The 15,814-nt window shown below is 43.3% G+C and overlaps 1 long non-coding RNA gene across 1 annotated transcript in view; it reads right to left on the bottom strand.

Moving 5' to 3' along the window:
• LOC105517260 overlaps positions 1–127 on the bottom strand; it is a 32,129-nt gene extending 32,002 nt beyond the window's left edge. Inside the window, exon 1 of the long non-coding RNA XR_001002644.1 lies at positions 64–127. This is a non-coding gene — a long non-coding RNA (uncharacterized LOC105517260). The remainder of the gene's footprint in view (positions 1–63) is intronic.
• Positions 128–15,814: the final 15,687 nt, after the last annotated feature.

Genomic DNA, 15,814 nt, shown 5'->3' with positions numbered 1-15,814 from the left:
CCAGTCACTATACCTCCAAACACCTCCACTAGCATCAGTGTCTTATCTTTAAGAAGGACCTACCTGGTTGCAGTGAGCTGAGATGGCACCATTGCACACCAACCTGGTAGACAGAGTGAGACTCCATCTCAAAAAAAAAAAAAAGGATCTACCTTCTATATAGGGTTGTTAGAAGGATTAAGTCACATAAAGTATTGAAAGCACATAGTATAGTGACTGAACTCTAACTTGTGCAGCAAATGATTCTTATTCACACTATCAGATTGACATGAGTTCAAGAGGGCTGGCTGAAAAACAAAAATTGAGTTGTGAGTTCTAAGATCAACTCCTCTGACCACCAAGGTTTTGTTAGAGAATTAAGCTAGTTAATGCTGGCCCTTTTATTTGCTAGAATGAATGATCGCCCAGGACACTTCTTAACAGACTTCCGAGAAGTAGTCCACATGAATCAGGCATGGCTTAACCTCAGGCCTTCCCAGCTGTGCTTCCAGTGGATGAGGGATCTTCTGAAGAGTTGGGGCACAGAACGGGCAGGGGGAGGTAAGGAAATTAGAGAGTATAGGAACCTGCTGCCTCAGCAAATGCTACTCAATGGCCTGGCATCTGAGAATCTTCCCCCTGCCTTGCAAAAGTGACTTCCCTGAGAGAAGCTATATGCGGAGTCATCTAGATGAATTGGATGTTACCAAGTGAGACAACTATTTTTCTAGATAGCCCCTTTGGTAAAGCAAAGAGGAGGTTACCCTTTGAAAACATTCCCCAGTGGATCTTTTGGAAGATGAAGAGATGATTGAACCCTCAGCCTAAAGAAAAACAGAATTGCTACCTGGATGATCACTCCATTTTTCTTCCTTTCCTCTGCATATCTTTTGGGCCCTTTAATGCCTTCTGAAGCCAAATTTGTTCTAATTATAAAGGCAGTGACCAGTGAGATTTATTCCAGGGTATGGAAGGAGAACACCTGCATAATCTATGACCCACTCATGGCAGCCCCAGGTCCCAGATGGATTTATTCCAACCCTCCTTTTCCTCTCCTGCAATTGGATTCATTCTGAAAAGAACCCCCCATCCCCTGAAATTCACCAAAGCTTTACAAGCTCTGTGGAAGACAACTGAGATTCTTCAACTCACCTTGGAGTATGGAGGAAATATATCTTTACTGCTGAGTTTGAGAAAGCCAGCCAGGTAGTCAACCAGTAAACACATGTTTGTTGGGTGCAGACGCTTTCTTTGACTCCAGGATGTTTAGTTTGCATCTGGAATCTGTTTTGCTGCATCAGAAAGAATTCTACAAACAACTTATTTTTGGTCCACTTTTCTGGCCTAACATACTAGGTCACAGTGGTCTGTTAGCTTCACACAGGATCCTCTTCCCACCTCCTACTGGTGTCAAGCAAATCATCTGTGCATTTCCTCTCGCATTGTTAGAAGACCTCATGTTTAGGCTGGTTTTGCCCTGTTGGTGATTAGCTATTTGAGGCCATTGACATGCTAGTGTGTTTGTGAGTCCTGAGCCATTTCTGGAAGATGGCAGCTCCTTCTTGGAGGTATTGCCTATGGTCATTGGAATATCTCTGTGTTGTGGTAACAGGGCCATACGTGATATGAGCCCATAATGAATGAGAGTCCTAGAACCACCACAACAAAGATTGAATATCTACGTGCTGTTCCACGCTGCTCCACCCTTGGGCAGAGCCAGCTGTTACTAGGCTGTGAGTGGAAGTGATATATGTCATACCTAAGCCAGGGCATTTAAAAGCTAGTGCTTGACCTTCAGTTTATCTCTTATGCTTGCTGCAAAGACCTTGGAAGCCTGTCAAAAACAATGAAGGTTTTGTCAGCTTGGATCTTTGTATGTGAACTTCCTTGGACAGTCCCAAGAACCACAGTGGATTTTATATGAATGAGAAATTAAGTTTTAAGTCACAAGAATTCTCAGTTTTTGTTACTGTTACATAGGCTAGACTATCCTGACTAACATATCCACTAAAGGCTTAGAGTTTGAAGAACCTTAGAGATTGGTCTAAACTTGCCAATTTACAGATAAGGAAACAAAGGTACAGAAAAATGAGGTGCTAGAAAGAGAGAGAGGGAGGGAGAGACAGGCAACACTCAAACTGGAATTTCCAATTTAGCTGTCCCTACCATCACAGAGCATATTTTGTGCTGATTTATATATAACTTGGATTTAATATTTTCAACCACACTTCACAGTTAGCCACAATTCTTGATTAACTGAAAAGTGGACATTACTGGACCAAGGGCTCTTCTCTTGTTTTTTGACAAAACCACTCTTTCATCAATGATCTTAGCTGTTGTATTAGTCTATTCTTGCATAGCTCTAAGAACTACCTGAGACTGGGTAATTTATAAAGAAAAGAGGTTCAGTTGACTCACACTTCCACAGGCTGTACAGGAGGCATGGCTGGGGAAGTCTCAGAAAACTTACCATCATTGCAGAAAGCAAAGAGGAAGGAGGCACATCTTCACATGGCCAGAGCAGGAGGAAGACAGGAAAGGGGAAGTGCTACACACTTTTAAACAACCAGATCTTGTGAGAACTCACTCACGATCATGAGAACAGCAAGGGAGAAATCTGCCCCCATGATCCAGTCACCTCCTACCAGGCCCCTTCTCCAACACTGGGGATTACAATTTGATATGAGATTTGTGTGGAGACACAAATTCGACCCATGTCAGGTGTCCTGCTCTAACTTCAGAGAAAACAAGATGGCACTACTAGATTCTGTACTCATGTAATTTCCTCATAATGTATAACCTGATATAAACCCTAGCTAGGGTGGGGATACTTAAGATATCTGGTAAGTTTAGATTCTGAATATATCTCAATATCTTTTCATTCTCACTAGCTCCCTATCCATCTAATCAATTCATACCCAATCCCTGGTGTGTGTGTGTGTGTGTGTGTGTGTGTGTGTGTGTGTGTAGAGGTATTGCTTACCTAGAGCCTTGACGAGTGGCAGCAAAAACCAAATTCTAGATGAAATATGAATGGGAATACTGGCTCAAGTCAGGCTACTGTATTGACAGCAAGTTGTCAAATCAAGAGCATGTAAAATAAAAATTGGAGGCAGATAGAGAACCAGATGGAGGCTTCAAAAGCAGGGAGAACTAGTGTGGGTCAGAACAAGTGAGACAACAGTGGTTGTTGCCCAGGAGTCATCCTAGAGCCATGGCCAACATTCCAAGCTTACATTTTACATGTTTATAGCATGTGATTTTGTAGACAGCCCTGATTCATGAAAGTGACCTAGGCAATAGACCCTGACTAATAAACTGGGATTAAGACCACTCTAATCCACTCCTGTTTACACTCTATCCCCTGTAAATGATATCAACTTCTAGCCTTGTCTTTACTCGTTAACTTGGCCCAGCTTTTCTGAAGTGCTGCCACATACCACAATAAATGATGAGAGTACCAGGTATTTCCTGGGTCTATTCTGTAATGATTACCTGCAGAGGTAGGTGGATGCCTGCCCAAAATTTGGTTTGGGTATTGAAACAGATGATGCCACACAAAACAAGGGGGTTTGAAAAGGTTTGGATGACGTAACTGAGGTCTCTGAGGAGAGCAGGGCAGTCCTCACAAGCAGGTCTGAAATAGCTTGAGGGAGCCAGGAAAGCGTTTTTATTGTGGTTAGTGGGCGGGTCTGGCTCGAAAGTTCCGAGGCAGAGATGAGAGTGCTTGATCTGAATCTTTTACCCTCATCAAAGGAGGGAATGCCCAGGCCTTCTTATGTAGGTATATGAGGAAGAGGGAGGGGTGGCTTAAAAGTTGTCAGAGGCCAAACATCAAAAAATGGGGTCAGACTTCTCGAGACACGTTCCTTTGCCATAACAATGACCTCTCCATTGGTATGAGATGGTAAGCCAGCTTTCTACCTTGACATGTGACTCAGATGTCCTTTACCTTCCCAACCCAGTGCCTCACTGCCACCCAGCAAATCTTGCCTCCTTAGGATCTCCTCCTCACATTCAACTCCAGTTTCTTCCCCATCTCACAGCCCAAAGCACCACTGCCTCCACTCCTGATGCATCACTAACATAGTACCCAACGTGCTGATCTTTGGAGACTGTAGTTAAATTGGAGGAGAGCCTTCCCTGTTAATCTTAAGTTAGTAGTGATTAGGAGGAAGTAAGAGAAATGTATTTTTGAGGATTAAAAAAAACAAAAAACAAAAAAGTAGAAAACAAATAAGGAATACAGAAGCGAAGGTAAGTGGCTGTATAAATGGAGACTAAATTTGGCTGTGTCTCTCTAATTGCTCTGGATGATCCAACATCTTTGTCAGTACCCAGAGAATTCTGCTGCCTGCTTCCCATGGCTATTCTATCTGGCACCCTCATGGCAGAGGCCTGGAGGAAGATGGCAGAGGACAAGCTGGTGGATGTTGAATTCTGACCTTGCCCTTCTATTTTCTTATCTCTGTGACTCTAGTTTGGTTCCTTGTCTAAAGAAAGCTGGTCAATGGCCAGGCTTTTTTGTTCCTGACAGAAACAAACTCACAGAACTCTCTCTCATTCAGGGCTTTAATTGGCCTTTTCTTTTGTGATATGTGTGAAGACATTCCTCTGCCTTCTTTGTAAATACTTTCTTTTCTCTAGAGTAGAAAGATGGCCTCCAGCTTTATAATGGATTTTACATGCAGAGAAGGAAAAGAAAATGAGTTTGCAAAACTCTTTTCTGTTAGCTTGAAACACAAAGAAACATTCTCCTCAGCCCGAGCGCTTTAGCAAGCTAAAATTGGCTGCTTCATCAAATGAAGGAGCAATGAGGTTAAAGACATAGACAGAGATGCTAAAGTCATTAGGTCCCTGGCTGATTTTCTCATTTTAAAACTTTCCTTTTCTTTGTACTTGATCTTTTTCTGTCACCTTTTCTACTTCTGTGGGATTTACTCTTCCCTATGTGTCCACTTTAGTTTCACTATTTTTGTGAAATAAAATGTCCAGAACAGCTGAGCTGCATTCACCTGTTTTTAGATCTTATGTTCCCATTTGGATTCTGATAAACTGGTAAGGAGGGTTTAGGGAATAATCCCTACATTGGCATAATTAGAGCATGCCGTGGTGCTCTTAAAAGACATGCACACACACAATTCTTTAAGGCTCGACTCTGGCTGAAAATGCGTCAGAATATCAGCTGATAGTTATAAGGATGGCAGGCATGAGTAGTCTTAGAGGTCAGAGAGAGATTTGGAATTAAAATGGTGTTAAAGAGTTTTGGCGAGAGGATCCAGGAATACTTGAAGCCTGCCTGCATTAATGACTTCTCCCTGCAGAGGAGGTCTCCAAGGGAGATATACGCATAGGACAATGGTGGGCCAAGCAGAGTGATACTTCATGACAGCTGGAGTTTCTACCTAGGACCCAGGCAGAACTTGAGTGAGCTGGAGTAGGTCCTGGACTGCCTTGCTTTTCTAGGCAAGAGAATTCAGTGTCCTTGTTATCCTCCAGAACCACATCCATCAGCACCAGAGAAAATGGAATCAGAGATAGAACAAAGAAATGCCAAATCAATGCCCTAGAATCTGGTCAGTCGGGCCCCTGGACTCCTCCCCAGTCTAAACTATACCTAAAGAGAAGAAGTTGAAAGTGGCCTCAGATGCCTTATCCATGGAGATCAGAAAAGAGACATCTTGAAGACCTGGTGTTACTAAAGAAACAAACTTGTCAGTCTTCATCAACACCCTCAGCCACTTCTTGTCCTCCCTCTGTCCCCTCCCACAATCTAACTCTGAAGTTGGACTTCAAATCTAATATCTACTCAAGCCCTCTTATTCACCAAATATAGTGAATTAGAATAATTCTAATTATTCTTATTCTAATTAGAATTAGAATAATTCTAATTCACTATATTAATTGCTTCCAGACCCACCCTCATGCTTCCTCTTATTGTCCTGCTATATCCTCCCTTCATTTCAAAGAGAGTGTTTTCTCTAAGAAACCTCCCCAAATCTACCAAGAGGTATCTGTATTCTTCTTGTGCCCCCATTTATATATGAAGAGTCCCCCAGGATCTATATATGTTGAGCCACTTTCACAACTGATGACATTCATGGCTGTTTTGTGCCATAACCCCTCATGTGGACCTGCTCTGTGTTCTGCAGCCCTGTCTCCATGTCTCACGTGTTAGTCAGTTTTCACTAGGCTACACTGTGGTAACAAATATCCCCAACATCTCAATGGCTTATAACAACCAATGCTTATTTTTCACTCCTGTACATGTCAGCTGTAACCCCTGCTGTGTCTTCCTCATTCTTGGACCTAGGAGTCCAGGAAGAAGGAATCTTATGGTAGAGAGGAAAGAGCAACAAAAGAAACCGGGTGATGGCCCTTGGAACTTCTGGTTGGAAGTAGCATGTAGCATGTTTCATCTGCTCATATTCTATTGGCCAAAAAAAGTCATATGGGGTAGAAACTATAATCCCTTTATAGAGAGAGGAGAGTGAATAATTGGGAGCAATAATGCTGTCTACCTCAGTTCCTGACTAGGGTTGAACAGTCAGGTACCTTTTGAGTGACACTTGGGTGGTAAGTTCAGTAATTGGCATCAATGAGATATTAATTATCTCTCAGAGGAAGATTTGTCTATAGTTTACCTCTTAGAATTGGAGATAAGTTTTTGTTTAAGAGTCTCTACAGGCTGGGCGCGGTGGCTCAAGCCTGTAATCCCAGCACTTTGGGAGGCCGAGACGGGCGGATCACGAGGTCAGCAGATCGAGACCATCCTGGCTAACCCGGTGAAACCCCGTCTCTACTAAAAAATACAAAAAACTAGCCGGACGAGGTGGCGGGCGCCTGTAGTCCCTGTTACTTGGGAGGCTGAGGCAGGAGAATGGCATAAACCCGGGAGGCAGAGCTTGCAGTGAGCTGAGATCCAGCCACTGCGCTCCAGCCTGGGCGACAGAGCGAGACTCCGTCTCAAAAAAAAAAAAAGAGTCTCTACAACGTGTAATAGTGCATTGGATTGAACGTTTTTGTCTCCTGCAAATTCATATGTTCAAATCCTAGCTGCCAAGGTAATGGTATCAGGAAGTGGGATCTGGGGGAAATACTTAGGTCATGAGGTGGAGCCCTCATGATTGGGATTAATATCCCTGTAAAAGGGACTCCAAAGAACTCTCTCACCCTCTTTCCACCATGTGAGGATATAAGGAGCAGTCAGCAGTCTGTAACATGGAAAAGATCCCTCACCAGATTCCCACCATTCTGGTACCCTGGTCTTGGACTTCCAGCCTTCAGAACTAAGAGAAATAAAATTGCTGGTGTTTGTAAGCCACCCAGTCTATGGTACTTTGTTACAGCAGTCTGAACTGACTAAGACAAATACATTTCCTGGTCCTCTTAAACAAATGCCCCTACACCCAGTGTAACATTTTTTCAGAGACTCAGGGTCATAATTATGGCCATCAACTTGGGCTTCGTTATAACAGTAATACTCCTACGGACTACTTGTAGGTATAGGGCTACATACCTCTTCTTTAAATGGCTCCCAGGCCACTGTGCTTTTGGAGAGCAAGAAGACAATTTATAGTTTTTCTGTCTCTTCCCAAAATGACAGGCTCTCAGCCATTCTATTTTGATGATGAGAGCAAGTCTTCCTTTAGCCCTTGTCATTCAGTAGCATCAGCATCACCCAGGAGCCCATCAAAGATGGAGAATCTAGGCCCCCTCCCAGACCTTCTGCATTTTAGATTCAGATTCTGCATTTTAATTATTTTCCTAGGTGTTAAATACGCACAATAATGTTGGAGAAGTAGCCTGGTGATTTGCAACCCTGATTGCACATTGGTATTGGCCAGGGAGCATTAAAAATACTGATTCCTGGGCCCGACCCCTCTTTCTTCATAGCCTGACATGATTAGTCTGGGGTGTGGTGAGGGCATCAGAGCTTAAGTGCTCCCTAGATGATTCTAATGTGCAGCCAGGGTTGAGAACCACTGCCGTCCGGTGACTTTCTTTTACTTGCTTGAACTTGCTGTTTCAGTGATTAGAAAACAAGCTTATTCACAATTGTGTAACTGTGTTCCTGACTGTTAGCATCAAACAGGCTCCCAACAAGGGCCAGAGGAGCCTGGCCTATACAGAAATAATAATAGCCCTGGTTATGAAGGAGCTTCTATGGGCCAGGAATGTTATCTCTAATCTTCACTATACCCTGTTACCCTAATTTGAATTTAGGAAACTGAGTCTCAAAGAAAGTGAGTGACTTTTCAAAGGTCACACAACTCCTAAGTGGTAGAACTAAAATTTGAAATCATCTCTGGTTTCAAAGCCATGAACTTTTTCTTCCTTCCAAACCCAGGAAACTTCTGTTCCCAATCTATGTGAGCTGTGATGGTTGGACCTTCTAACACCTAGCTGTGAAGTTTGGACCTTCTAACACCTACTGCTCATAGGCCTTTGTCACTTTCTCCCAGAGTATGGGTTGGGTTCTGGCTGGGAAAGGTTACCAGATAAGGAATCAAGTCCCCAGATAAGTGATTATATATAAAACTCCTAACAGTTCCTTAAAGTATGCAGCTTTACAGAGGGGTAAAGTGGGTCACGATGAGGCTAGTTACACAGTTCTACACGTCACATGGCAGAAATTAATTAGTGCAGAGAAACTGCATGACACCCTGGGAGAGGGAGAAATTGTGCACAGATTGAAGCATGCTTCTCTAGCATCAACTTAATTTTGAGGACATCAGTTATAGTGCCAAACATACTAGGGACATTATCTCATGTGACCTTCACTACAATCCTATTGATGATAATTTTGCTTATTTTGTAGATGTGAGAATGCAGACTGGGAAGTAAATTTGCCCACATTTGATTAGACAGGTAATAAAGACCAGAGCTAGCATGGAAATCCAGGTTCAGAGCCTGCCTGTGCTATTTCATCTACATTTCACGACTTCCTAATTTTTAAGTGCACAATCCTGCCAGTTGAGTACCTCCCAGTCATTGTTAGCAATGTAACAGGCTTGCAACAAATTGCTCAACATTACTTGACATGGTGTTGCGGGAAGTCAGGGAGCCCAAATGGAGGGACCGGCTGAAGCCATGGCAGAAGAACATAAATTGTGAAGATTTCATGGACATTTATTAGTTCCCCAACTTAATACTTTTATAATTTCTTACATCTGTCGTTACTGCAATCTCTGAACATAAATTGTGAAGAATTCATGGACACTTATCACTTCCCCCATCAATACTCTTGTGATTTCCTATGCCTGTATTTACTTTAATCTCTTAATCCCATCATCTTCATAAGCTGAGGATGAATGTCACCTCAGGACCCTGTGATGATTGCATTAACTTTACAAATTGTTTGTAGAGCATGTGTATTTGAACAATATGAAACCTGGGCACCTTAAGAACAGGATAACAGTGATTTTCAGGGAACAAGGGAGATAATCTTAAAGCCTGGCTGCCTATGGGCCGGGCGGAACAGAGCCATATTTCTCTTCTTTCAAAAGCAAATAGGAGAAATATCACTGAATTATTTTTTCTCAGCAAGGAACATCCCTGAGAAAGGGAATGTGTTCCCAAGGGGAGGTCTCTGAAATGGCCACTTTGGGAACGTCTGTCTTTTACGGTTGTAGATAAGGGATGAAATAAGCCCCAATCTCCCGTAGTGCTCCCAGGCTTATTAGGATGAGGAAATTCCCGCCTAATAAATTTTGGTCAGACCGGTTGTCTGCTCTCAAACCCTGTCTCCTGATAAGACGTTATCAATGACAATGTGTGCCCAAAACTTCATTAGCAATTTTAATTTTTCCCTGGTCCTGTGATCTCACCCTGCCTCCATTTGCCTTGTGATATTTTATTACCTTGTGAAGCATGTGATCTCTGTGACTCACACCCTATTTGTGCACTCCCTCCCCTTTTTAAAATGACGAATAAAAACTTGCTGGTTTTGTGGCTTGGGGGGCATCACGGAACCTGCTGACATGTGATGTCTCCCCCGGACACCCAGCTTTAAAATTTCCCTCTTTTGTACTCTTTACCTTTATTTCTCAGACCAGCCGACACTTAGGGAAAATAGAAAAGAATCCATGAAGAATTATTGGGGGTGGGTTCCCCCGATAACATAGGTTAGGGAATAGCTTTTTGCAGGAAATAAAAGAGCTTCAGGTCAACAAAAGAAGAGAAAGGACAGGCCCCCATCAGCCATCAATCCATGAGAGACATGTTGGTGCCAGGGCACCTTGCCCTCTGCTATTTCAGCCTTTTCATAGATCAAGGGTGAGAAATGACCTTGTAACGTAGGAAACAAACAAACAGTATGGGTTTGGGGTATAGCTCCTTGCAGCAGTTGTCTAGGAAACCAACTGCCTAGCACCTAAAAATCTGGTACTGCTGGGATATCACAGAACCCCTTTTGGGACAAGGAAGCCCATTGTCTTATGGGAAGCTGAGCTGAGGGTTGGCACCTATCCCAGCATAGTTAGCTCATCACCTGGGCTAACTAGAGAAAGCTCCCAGGGTCAATTCCAGCCATGGTACCCATGAAAATACCTGAGAACAGAGTCATAAACAGTGATGTGGGCAAGCAGCATGGACCTGCCCTCCAATCAATGGAGGTAACTGGTTGTGAGGAAAGAATGGGAGGGAAAGGATACAGGTCTCAGGCACAGCAAGTTCTATCTCCTCCTTACTTTGAGTCTCCCATTTCAACCATCTCTTCTGCCTGGCTGATGGGAGTGGCAAGGGACAAGTCTGGCAGAACTAAGCTGATCTCAGGCTATACAGGTGAAGGGAAAGGGGCCACATTTGCTGAGAGTAGAAGGGAGATTTGAAACAGGTAAAATATTTAAACATCACTATCTCACACTTTTGCTCCCTTAAATTTCAGGATCCTGGGCAAAGTTCCCATTTCTTTGAACAAGCAGATCTCAGCTAGGTTATTGCCCCTCCTCCCTCTTTCTTAGGAATCCACCAGCAAATATGTACCCATAATTTACTCATTTCATTATCCTTTCTTGCACACCTCCCCTCTCTAGCCTGGGAAATTTTATATATATATATATATATTTCATCTGTGACATGAATCCTATCTTATTTCCTAAGGCCTACACATTTAAAGCTCAAAAGTTTAGAAGAGTCCTGGTGTTTTTTGCCCCCCATCTTCCTGCTTTCTGCTATTAATTCTCTTTCCCAAGAAAATGAATGTTGAATGGCCTGGCTGCCTGAATGTAGGGTGGGATAGAGTCAGTTGGGTGGTAGGAGGTGAGGGAAAATATCATCCATTAATATTTAAACAGTATTACTTCTATACAACTTGAAAAAACTAAATTCACTCCTTCCTTGATCCCGGGTACTATCAAATGCCACATATGTGATGTTAGTATGGATAAAGAGACAAGTCAGCTAAGTGAGGACTCTTCTGTTACAGTGAGGTGGGAAATTAAAGAAAGAAAAAAATTAAATTAAAAAAAGAGAAATAAACTTTCCTGTATTAGGCTGACTTATCCCAGAGGCAGCAACAGGCACAGCCCAGACCCAGGAAAAGCCTTGATAAACACTATCTAAGAAGCTAGGGCACAAAGGAATTTGGGTCTGAGTGCACTCAGTAAAGATCCTCCTGTATACACCCCAAGGCCTCTCTGGTCCTCCTGTTTCCCACAACAACGGATAAGCAAAAATCACCATGAACCATACTGAGGCGTTGATCTTGAGGTAAAGACTAGCAATGTATAATTTTCCACCTGGATTCTCATTTCCTAGGCATTGGTCAAAGCCCTAAAGGAACCTATTCAAGGCAACGACTCCATGGGAGTGAAGGGAAATGGCTTGAAGAGAGAAAGTATCGCTTCCCAGTGTCAGGGTACAGTTGGGGAGATTGCCTCTTTGCAGCATAGTTCCCAAATTCCTGGAAAGAAGAATGGCTTCCTGAGATGCCTTTCTTGAATTTAAGATAATCTGCTTCATCCCTGCTGACTGTTCCAAGAGAAACAGACTTTAAAAGAACCCTACTTTCTACTTTGTAGATGCATTTCCTAATTGCTCTTGCATGAGGCTGTGGTAGTATACCCTCCTTTTCTTTCTTTTCCTTTTGGAATTCCTCCTGACTTCTAGGGGTGAGGAGGTGGTGTGGGGAAGACAAAAAAATGAAAGGATTGTGTTCATATAGCAAAGACTGCATGATGCCTTAGAAAACTGGTGAGGCTTGAAACACACATGTCTTCTCAGCTACTAGGGGAGTGAATTATTTAGAGACAAAGAACATTCACATTTGCCTGTTCTTCAGTTTGCTCTTGGGTGGGGGCTGATGGAAAAAAGGGACAGAAATGGAAGTGAGGTATGGCATGTTTGTTTACCAAAAATGGAATGCTTCTCAACTCTGGAACTCCAGAGCTATTTTCTCATGGGCAAAAGTCAACTCGTAATATCCCCAAACACCAACTCCTCTTTCTGTATTTCAGATTTTGATTAATGGCACAGAGATCTACACAAGTGCCCAAGGTTTCCTTTCTTCTTCCTCCCTCACTACTCACACATCTGGTTGGACAACAAATCATGACACTAGCTCCTCAGCTGAACCTCAAGAATCAGTTCCCTCCAGTTCAGACTCCCTGACCCTGTCTTAATTTTGAAGAGGTATTTTCTCCTGCCAACTACTAGTATATCTATATTGTTATATATGTTAGTATATGTTTAGTATATAAGTTCCCTGCCTTAAAACTTCTCTTGCTTCCAAGCCATATTGTCACATTTATCTTTCCAAAACACATATATTCATTGTCACTCCTTTGCTTACAAACTTTTGCCACATCCCCATTCCCTGCAAGATAAAGTCCCAAACCCTTAATATGGTGCATGCTGCTTTCCAGTTTCCAGATGTTGGCTTCCTGGCCTCATGCTCCTGCCATTCCTTTCTTCTTTCCACTTTTCCAGCAAATCTTATGTGCTCCAGTCACAACAAACTGCCTGCCTTTCCCTGATTGCACCTCCATGCTTTTCTCATGCTATTTCCTCACCTGAAAACATTTTCACTCCTTCCTAACTCGGTAAAATCCTTGCAGACCCAGTTCTAATGTGAGTTCCTGGAGTGCTTCCCCTTTAACCCCTTCAGTTTGGCTCTGGGCTTCCACAGCAGTTTACACAAGCCTCTCTTCTTTCCTGCATTGTAATGTTTAGTTAAATGTATTTCCTCTGTTGAGCATAAACTCTCAAGAGCAGGGACTGTGCAGATTCATAGTAGATATTCAATTAAGTTTGAATGATTGAGTCTATATCACAATTCAAATTCCAAAGACACAGGGATTTTTTTTCCCCTATGTATATCTTTTTTTTTTTTTTTTCCTTTTGAGATGGGTAGTTTGTGCTTAGGCAGCTCCTAATGCTTCTTTTCTTACTTTCCCTATTTTCTATTTTCTCTACCCTTTCCTTTAGGTACTAATCACTCCCCTCACCTCTTACCATGATTTTCTCGCTCTTGCCCATTAAGACAACACTTTTCTCTGGGAGAGCTCCCCATGGTGTCCTTCCTAGAGGGAATGTCAGGCAGACAAAGCAGGATACACCCCAAGAGGGGAAGGCGGCCCTGCATCAACGGTCTGTCCATTTGCAACTAAACCTAAATATAAACCATGCTGCCAACAGGGAGGCTGGAAACCACTCAGGTGGAATCAGATCTAGACACACAGACATGCCTAGAGAGGGAGAAAGAGACATCAGTGTCAAAACCGGAGGCCTCAAGGCCAGGCCTAGGCATAGAGGTTGCTCCTCACATTTTCCACATAGTTGGAGAAGAGAAGGTCATTATGGTATCACTGAAAGACAAGACTCCACATGGTGAAGAGATGGAGGGGAGGAGGGGCAGGGGAACCATACAGTGAACATTTTCTAGCTCAAGCACAGGCTGTGTAGTCCAGGAGGCAGTCAAGAGATACTTCTGGGATGGACTGGGTTGACTGGCTGGGGAGCTAGTTGTAACTATTAATGATCCCAGGATCCCACTTTTCAGCAGTTGTGATTCTTTGGGTTGCTGAGGCAACTTAAAACGAGACCCAAGCACCATCTTGTGGAATCTTAGGGCGGATTTATGAAGGGAATGGCAACTGTCATACCAAGGGAGCTAGTATGGAAATTTCCCTTGTAGCTTCAGAAAGGACATTGTGTGAACAAAGCTTACAGAATAAGATGGAAAGTCCCCACCTTCATGCTCACAGGCAGTGCAGCTGCTGACTGCTCCATCTCTGCTGTGACAGGAAAGGGAGAGCCTTAGCAGAAGAGATGGGGTGAGTCAGCTACCACTGAGACCCTCATTCTGCTCGCAGAGATGTTTGCCAGGGAGGTCCCCTGATGAGCTCTTGGCATCTCATTACCATTTTCAAATGAGCATGGAAGAATCTGGGCTTTACCAGACATGTTGGTTGTGGGTTCTCCAGTATCAAGGAGTGTTGAGTCAGCTCATTAGTGCCTGGAATTCTACAGACTCTGAATGTCAACTAGGGAAAAGGCAAATGCTCTACCATAAGCAGAGCGCAGCTCGTCACTGGTAATTAAGAGATAAGATCATTTTAGAGAGAAGGTAATTCACAGTACCAAGCGGCAAAAACACCACTAATTCTCAGACCCCAAAAGCTTAGGTGGGGAGCCCAAAATCCCCTCCTCTCCACTCAGTTCCTACTAAGACGGTTGTAGGTGTATGTACCCTACATCATTTTACAAGTGGATAGATGTAAAAATTCATTCCATTCTGAACCCTAAAATCCCAACTCAGTATCCCTCAGTGCTCAGTTTCCCTGGAGTCTCTAATAAGACACAGTCAGGTTTCACCACAATTCTGTGCCCTGGGGCAGTCTTCAGCTGTGTCATCAGGTTCACAAACAAACCAGACACAGAGGTTTTCAAGGGCTTTTCCCACACCCAGTTCTCCTGCTGGAAATTGCTCTTGTTGAGCACTAGCTCTGTTCAGAAACATGGCCCTGCCCCATTTCCATGGCTGCCACAAGCTTCCTTATAGAGTTTGCTCCAGAGCAGAAAAGGATTTTCTGCAGGTGATTTTCCCCTTTCTATTATAATTCCAAGTCTCTCTTTCACCCCGCCCCCAACTCTTCATTCTCCAGTAACTACCAAGAAAAACCTCTCTCTGATCCTACTGTTACCACATCTTATGAAGCCGGCTTCAGCCAGCAATTGTGATGCTCCTGACAGCGTTTCCATTGTCAGCTCTTTTAAATCCCAGCATCTGCAACCCTTTTTCTCTCTGCAGTATGATTTTGCTTCCCTGACACGCCGCCTCTGCTAACAACTGCTCCAGTTTCTCTACTACCGGTGCTGTGGCTTTTCCTGTCTGTCTGGGCCCAGTCACTCCTGAGGGGGACAGGGGTTGGTAGAGCAAGTAGAATAGTGGAATGGGTTCAAGTCACCACCTGTCACTTCCTAGCTGGAGGACGCTGGGAAGTTAATTCACCTCACTAAACCCCAGTCTCCTCATCTGTAAAAAGAGGGTTGTTCTGAAGGTGGAATGAGATAATCCAGTACTTAACACAGGGTCCAGCCAGAGTAGATAAATAATCTATTTATATGAGGTAGGGCGGGATGCCTGAAGGCTATTAACCCTGTACCCCACATCTGTAAAGGTCAGATAAAATCTCTTAGAAATCAAAACATTAAATCCTAAGAAAACCTTTCTGTTTTCAAGGAATCCTAACAAATACCTTCTGATAATAGTTTGGATATTTGTCCCCACTCAAATCTCATGTTGAATTGTAATCCCCAGTGGAAGTAGGGCCTGCTGGGAGGTGTTTGGATCATGGAGGCAGATCCCTCATGGTTTGGTGCTGTTTTCCCC

Source organism: Colobus angolensis, unplaced genomic scaffold (genome assembly GCF_000951035.1).
Source record: "Colobus angolensis palliatus isolate OR3802 unplaced genomic scaffold, Cang.pa_1.0 Scaffold3, whole genome shotgun sequence".
Classification (NCBI taxonomy): domain Eukaryota; kingdom Metazoa; phylum Chordata; class Mammalia; order Primates; family Cercopithecidae; genus Colobus; species Colobus angolensis.
The sequence above is the reverse complement of the archived record's forward strand: the minus strand, read 5'-3'. Positions and strand labels throughout refer to the sequence as shown.